The sequence below is a fragment of the Miscanthus floridulus genome, chromosome 9, assembly GCF_019320115.1.
Source record: "Miscanthus floridulus cultivar M001 chromosome 9, ASM1932011v1, whole genome shotgun sequence".
Taxonomy (NCBI): Eukaryota; Viridiplantae; Streptophyta; class Magnoliopsida; order Poales; family Poaceae; genus Miscanthus; species Miscanthus floridulus.
Genome location: NC_089588.1, coordinates 118,713,085 through 118,720,919, shown reverse-complemented (window position 1 = coordinate 118,720,919; position 7,835 = coordinate 118,713,085). Strand labels below are relative to the sequence as shown.

The 7,835-nt window shown below is 44.3% G+C and overlaps 1 pseudogene; it reads left to right on the top strand.

Annotated features, from left to right (window-relative positions):
- Positions 1-2,261: 2,261 nt before the first annotated feature.
- On the top strand, positions 2,262-2,909 carry LOC136483176 (uncharacterized; annotated as a pseudogene).
- The last annotated feature ends 4,926 nt before the right edge of the window (positions 2,910-7,835 follow it).

Below are 7,835 nucleotides of genomic sequence, written 5' to 3'. Positions count from 1 at the left end.
AATCCATGCGTTGGGTGAACTCTGTTTCTAGGTATAAACTTGGAGCTCTGCTTCTGTTTTCTGGATAGCTGTTGCAGTGGCTCCATAGTTGTTACATTAGAATTGCTATAACACGGCACCTATATGCATATATACTGGGATTCACTTTCATCTCTTCTTGAATAAATGTCCGCAAGCATAGTTAATATGCAGGATGCAGCATAGTTAATATAGGCACCACATCTCTCGTTTGCTTCACCCTACTTCTTAGCTAACTCTGCTTCTGAGCTGCGTCTGTTTTAAATAAATTAATTAATAACTAAACTCGCCTTGGTACGTATTATCCACATTGCCGCCAGGGCTAAGCAACGGCGACGCTGCATCTGCGGCTCTCTGCCTTTGCACACCGGTTACCTTTACCCCTGCGGACCGCCGGCCGGATGCTCGCAGGGTCGCAGTGATCGATCGGTGGTGTGCTTGACGGGCAGCCTAGCCTCTTGCTTGTGCTGGAAAAGATATTTTTGGGCCCAATAAAGATTAAACTACCCGAGAAAAGCCCAGTAGAGGCCTAGAGGGATTGTTGGGCCGAACAAAAAGTAGAACAGCCCAATAATTTGCAACAAAAATATAAACTATGCCGTGCGCTTTTTTTTGAGGACTTTGAACCAATATTAATTTTATAGACTTTGGGTGATGTGTTTGTATGACGGAGTGGACTTCGAGCCACTATTTTGCATACACAAGGGCTTTGTGTAGCAAATATTCGCAGTAGGCCTAATGGAACCCTGTTTGATGATTCATGGGTGAGCCTGTTAGGCCCGATTGAGACCTGGGCATCCATGGACGTCCATTAGGATGGTTTGTTAATGTTGTTCCTCACATATAGGTACAGAAAGACTGTTCAAAACCCTAGCCCTAATCTTTCAAAGGCTCATGCGGCGTCAGGGCTGGTGCACCCACGAATGTGGCCTGCTCATTCAAGCGGCGACCTGCGCAGCAAGGTGACTGTGCAACAACGACTCCTCTGTACATGTGTGCTTGAATAGGTGTGTGGAAGAACTTATTGGATTTTTCACTATTAAGGAGAAGAAAGAATGCTATAGACGCTTGTACCATGACAGGAGTGTGGACAACATAGAGAAGTACAAGGTGGCAAAGAAGATTGCAAAGCGAGCTGTAAGTGTGGCAAAGGGTAGAGCGTACGAGGATCTTTACCAACATTTGAGCACGAAGTAAGGAGAGAATGACATTTATAAGATGGCTAGGGTTCGTGAGAGAAAGACAAGGGACTTCAACCAAGCTAAGTGCATTAAGGATGAAAGGAAGCATCTCTTGGTGAAGGAGGATAAGATCCGACATCGATGGCAAGAGTATTTTGATAAATTGTTCAATGGTGAGAATACGGACACGACCTTTTAGTTGGATGACTCTTTTGATGACACCAATAGACGCTTTGTTCGGAGAATCCAAGAATCTGAGGTCAGAGAAGCGCTGAAACGGATGAAAGGAGGTAAGGCGATGGGACCGGATGACATCCCAAACGAGGTGTGGAGATGCCTTGGGGACATAGCTATAGTATGGCTAACCAAGCTGTTCAACCATATTTTTTGATCGAACAAGATACCTGATGAGTGAAGGAGATGTATATTGGTACCGATCTACAAGAATAAAGGGGATATTCAAAGTTGTACTAATTACCGGGGAATTAAGTAGATGAGCCATACTATGAAGCTATGGGAGAGAGTTATCGAGCATCACTTGAGAGCAATAACGCGGGTCTCTATGAACCAATTTGATTTCATGCCCGGAAGGTCAACCATGGAAGCCATTTTCTTAATAAGACAAGTTATGGAGCGGTATAGGGAGAAGAAGAAGGACCTACACATGGTTTTTATTGACTTGGAGAAGGCTTATGATAAAATACCAAGGAATGTTATGTGGTGGGCTTTGGACAAACATAAAGTTCCAACGAAGTACGTCGGGCTCATTAAGGACATGTACAACAATGTTGTGACTAGTGTTCGAACAAGTGATGGTGACACGGATGACTTCCCGATTAGGATATGACTACATCAAGGGTTAGCTTTGAGCCCTTAGCTGTTTGCCTTAGTGATGGATGAGGTCACAAGGGACATACAAGGGGACATCCCTTGGTGTACGTTTTTCACGGACGATGTAGTGCTAGTTGATGAAAGCCGGACAGGAGTGCATCAGAAAATGGAGTTATAGCGGGAGATTTTGAGTCCAAAGGTTTTAGACTCAGTAGAACTAAAACTGAGTATATGAGATGTGACTTCGGCACTATTACTCGGGAGGAGGAAGATATTAGTTTGGAATGTCAAGTAGTACCTAGAAAGGATACCTTTCAATATTTAAGATCAATGCTACAGAGAGACGGGGATATTGATGAAGATGTTAGCCATAGAATCAAAGCAGGGGGGATGAAGTGGCGCCAAGCATCTGGTGTCCTATGTGACAAAAGGGTACCACAAAAGCTAAAAGGCAAGTTTTATCGGACGGCGATTAGACCTACTATATTGTATGGTGCAGAATGTTGGCCTACGAAAAGACGACATGTTCAACAGATAAGTGTCGCGGAAATGCGTATGTTGCGTTGGATTTGCGGTCATACAAGAAGGGATCGAGTTCGGAACGATGATATACGTGATAGATTAGGGGTAGCACCAATTGAATAAAAGCTTGTCCAACACCGGTTGAGATGGTTTGGACATGTCCAATGGAGACCTCCAGAGGCACCGGTGCGTAGTGGAATCCTAAGCCAGGATAGTAACGTGAAAAGAGGTAGAGGAAAACCGAAGTTTACTTGGGTAGAGGCAATAAAAGGAGACTTGAAAGGATGGAATATACCCAAAGATTTAGCCTTAGATAGGAGTACTTGGAAAACAACTATTCACGTGCCTGAACCTTGATGGCTTCTGCTGGGTTTCAACTCTAGCCTACCCCAGCTTGTTTGGGACTTAAAATGCTTTGTTGTTGTTGTTGTTGTTGTACCCTTAGCAAGGTAGGCAGAACATAATAGAAATTGAATTCTTCGCATAGACACTAAATAGGTCTAGAACAGAGAATGGAGAGTAAGTGAGAGCTCTTTTGTATTTCACTTGTGTTACATCTAATGAAAGTGACCTCCTATTTATAATGACAAACTGTAGGAGGAGGCTATTATGAACATAAGATCTTCCCAATGTGAATGCTTCGACTTATCTCCATCTCGCTAATTTGGTCACTCTGAAACTGTCATTTTCATATCTCTTCTAAACTTTGATTTCATAACAATACCAAGAATGTGCGGTTGGGCCAGGGTGGGTTCTTTTATGCTTTGGGGTTTCCTGAGGCAGGAGTGGTGTTGGCCTTTGAGCTCCGAAATGATTTTGTAGAGACAGTGCGATAAAAACGCCATCCCTGAAATTAAAATACATTGTCTCCTGAAATTGTTTTTTATGATGTATATTGAATTTGGCATGTTAAAAAAAGGATGAGATGACATTTTTCCTTGTAACATATCTTACTATTACTAATTACATGCCCCAATGAAGGCTCCACGTTAATTCTCACCAGACGCGCTAACAAAAAAGATAAATGCTAGAAATTCTCACGTTAATCAGAAACATCTAACTATCAAATCAAAACACTAGCCATTAATAACCATTTGATCTATTTTGTTTTCTAAGAAATTACCCACCACTGCCATTATAGATAAAAAGATAGCCCAAAATCTTGTTGTTTATTATTAATCCGTTTTCTTTTTGGATATATTAACACGTTAAAAAGTACCCTATCACAAGGGGGCCAAGCAACTACCCTCACGTGGTTACTTATTTATTTGGCGAAGGGCACTAGGTTAATGAATTAACGGCCATACCATCACTTTCATTGAAGTATTAACCCAAAAAATCAGATAGAAGTTAATATCACAGACATGACAAAAAAACAACTTACATGTGTGTCATAATGCAGTTATTATATATAAAAGATAAAGAGGAGACAAATTTTTTCAACCATGAAGAAATAGGAATCCATCTGTTCGGCATTCGTCCTTCTTTTTTTCATTGTACTGCCATGTTTATTTTCACCAAACACTACATGCTCGAAAAATAAATTCTATAAATTCTTACGATAATCGGAAATATTTGGTCATTGTTTCGGTAGACTCTTATCGTCGTCACCAAAAACAATCATTGAATATGTTCTATTCTATAAAAATTTACCCACCTCTACCATCTTACCATTACTAATTGGAGGCCCCAATGGAGCCTCCACGTCACTTCTCACTAGACGTGCTAGAAAAAGAGATAATCTTAGAAAGTCTCAAAATAATAAGCAAATCTAGCCCTTAGTTTGATAGAATATCATCGTAATCAATAATAGTCATGCGATCTATTCTGCTTTATAAAAAATTACCCACTTCTGCCATTATAAAAAAGGCATAAAGTAAACCCCTAATTTTAAATTGAAATTACCCACTCTTCCATTATGAAAAACAATTCGAAATAAAACCTAAATTTATATCTAAATTATCCAATCTTGTCGATATGAAAAATATTTCTCAATAACCCCCTAAATTTGTATCTTAATTACTCAAGTCAGTTATTGTGAAAGATAATTCAAATAAATCAACTAAATTTATATTAAATTACCCAGTTCTACAATTACTAACAAATAATTTAACATAACACCCTAATATTTTTTATAAATTACCCACATTGCTATTATGAAAGTTAATGCAAAGTAGACCCTAAGTTTGCATTCAAATTACTCATAAATGCTATTATGAAAGATGAAATAAAGTAACATATTTTTATTTGTATCTCAATGATCCAGTTGAGTTATTATAAAAAAATTTAGATATCATTCAATTCTACATCTAAGTACTACTATAAGTTATTACAAATAATAATTAAATATCTATTGGGACACGGTTATGAGCCGCGGAGGCTAAGACGCACTACAACAATAGGAACTAACGCTAACCGATTGCATGAGTGATGTGCAGGGAAGTTAGTCAGAGGCCTTCACCCCAGCGGCCATGACCGGCGAAGGTCACCGGATAGCCTGAGGTGGAGGCTCCGACGGTCTAAGAGAAGGCGACGGCCCACATGGTGAAATGGAGGCTCAAGCGGAGGCTTCCCAGGTGGAGATCACAAAGAACCCTCAAAGACCTCCGCCGGCAAGGAGGAAGTTCCCGCAGGAGCACGACACCGGGTCGTGGGCCGCCTGCAAGCCCGTAGGCGCAACCCAAGAAGCAGAGGTGGTTTGAGGAGAGAATACCAATGCTATCCCTGGCAATTTGTACTGGCTGGGGGATATTCCTGGAATGTGCACCTAGTATGACTTGGATACGAGATGGCACTTCATGGTCTCTGTATAGCTATCGTGCTCGGCGTTAAATGCCTCTAGGTGTACGGCGACTCCGCACTCGTGATCAATCAGCTCAACAAGGATTGGAATTGCACCAACAAGAAGATGGACGCTTACTGCACCGCGATAAGAAAGTTAGAAGACAAGTTCTATGGTATCGAGTACCACCATGTGGTTTGGGCTGACAACCAAGCAGCCGCTGTCAAAGTTAGGGTCGACCCAAGCCGAAGTTCCTGCCGGAGTGTTCGTCCAGGACCTCATGACGTTGTCGATCAAGCAGGGGTACGAAGACATTGAAGAAAAGCCACCTATCGAGCCGTTAGTCGCGACGGTCCCTGGCCCGAGCAGTGATTGGAGGGAACCTTTCATCAAATACCTCACCATTGCTGATGTCCCAGCTGACAACACAGAGAGAGAACACCTCACCCAGCACAACAAGCATTACATCCTAGTTGAAGGAAAGTTATATCATAAAAACGCCAAGGCAGAGCTACTCCACAAGTGCATCTCTGTGGAAGACGGTGAGAAGAAACTCAAGGAGATCCACGTCGGCACTTGCGGCAATCACGCAGCCTCTAGAACACTGGTCGGTAAAGCCTTCTGAGCTGGTTTCTATTGGCCTTCTGCAGTTGCCGATGTTGAGGCATTTGTTCGCTGGTGCGAGAATTGTCATTTTTTACTAAGCAAATCCATGTCCCGGCCCAGGCCTTGCAAACGATTCCTACATCTTGGCCCTTCGCATGCTGGGGACTGGATATGATCAGGCCTTTAAAGCCCATGCTGGGAGGTTTCTGCTGGGTCTACGTCTGCATTGACAAATTCTCCAAGTGGATCGAATACAAACCCCTGGTCCAAGCTACAGCGAAGAAGGTAGCCGAGCTGCTTGACCACATCATTCACCGGTTTGGCCTTCCAAATAGCATCATCACCGACTTGGGGTCCACATTCACTAGTGCCAATTTCTAGGACTTTGGCAACGAAAGATGCATCTCAGTTAAGTACGTCTTGATTGCGCACCCTAGGGCTAATGGACAAGTTGAGCGCGCCAACGGCATGATTCTCGACGCGTTGAAGAAAAGGCTCTACATGAACAAGCAGAAGCATCCCGGCAAGTGGCTTAAGGAATTTTTAGCCATGGTCTGGGGACTAAGGACCTAGCCTAGTCGCAACACGGGCGGTGCTATGTGCGAACTCCTTGAAGTTCGCCCATGCTGTTTGGCAATGATCGACATCCGACTGGTATGGCTCATCTTCGGGTAGTCATGCTCCCTCAGGTTGCTCAAGATTGACGCAGTCTAGCACGGGCTGGATTCCCATGGTCATCACCTCCTGCTTTTCATCATGGGCTTTCACTTGCTCCACGAGCACCTAGAACTGCTCCTGAGCCTAGTGTCGATACTCTGCAAACAAGACAGTCGTATGCTATGCATGCGCTTAAGGCCACACAAGTCAAAATAGAGTGAAAAACACTCATGTCGAATATCTTTAGTGATTTTCTCGATCTTCTCCGCCTTCTCCTTCGCCTCCTGAATCTGGCCGAAGGCCACCTAGGAAAGGCCGAGCTCCATCTCTAGTGCTGTGTATAATAGTCAGACGTCTCACAGTGCTGAATACCACCAAAACAAAATTCTGAGACCTACCTTTCTGACAATCAGTGCTACGGCTGAGCTGCTCGGACATCGACTGGCTCTCCACCTCCATTTACTCGCGCTCCTTCTCTAATGCCAGAACCTTCACCTCTAGGTCTTCCCTAAAGTGGCGCTTTTGGAGCAGGCACGCTTGGAGGTCTTTCACTGATGCTTGTAGACTCTTGTTCATCAACCGCGGGTGGCCCTTGTGCTGCACTGCTTGGCGCGTCCCCTGCAGGCTCTGTACCTACTCCGGCAAGGCCACTCGACATCACCACAGCATCACACGCCTCCTCTACACCAGGATTGCCCTCGTCATGCAATTCGTCGCCAGGTGAGGTTGGTCCAGTTGTTGAGGGCTCCTCCATAGTAGGGGTGGTTAGTTCCACAACCGTCGGCTGCTCCAAGGTGGGGGCGACCGGATCCACCCTTGCCTGTGCTTGCTCGGCATGGGGAGCTGCCAACTCCTCCATGTGCCTTCCATCATCAGCAGCCAATGGTTGTAGGACCTCCGTCGACTCCGCACTACAACAAAAAAAAATTCATCAAGTAGCATATCACCATGCCAAAAGAATATGGCCAATAAATAAAGCACTTACAACTGGGACTCCCGCTGCACAACTCGGATCCTGTGTCCCTTCTTGGAACTGGCTTGCCCAACAGCTGAACTGCCCAGTGCCTCTACCCCTGCCACAAGAGTCGCTCGCGTGGTCTCGGGGACCATGGTGGTCGCTTGCGCTGCTGCCACTAGAGTCATCCGTGTGGTCTCGGGGACTGTGATAGCCATCGGTCTATAGTTGACGGTTCCACTTGAGTTGTTGCTGCTGGAGCCTCCCACGTGCTATCAGGCAA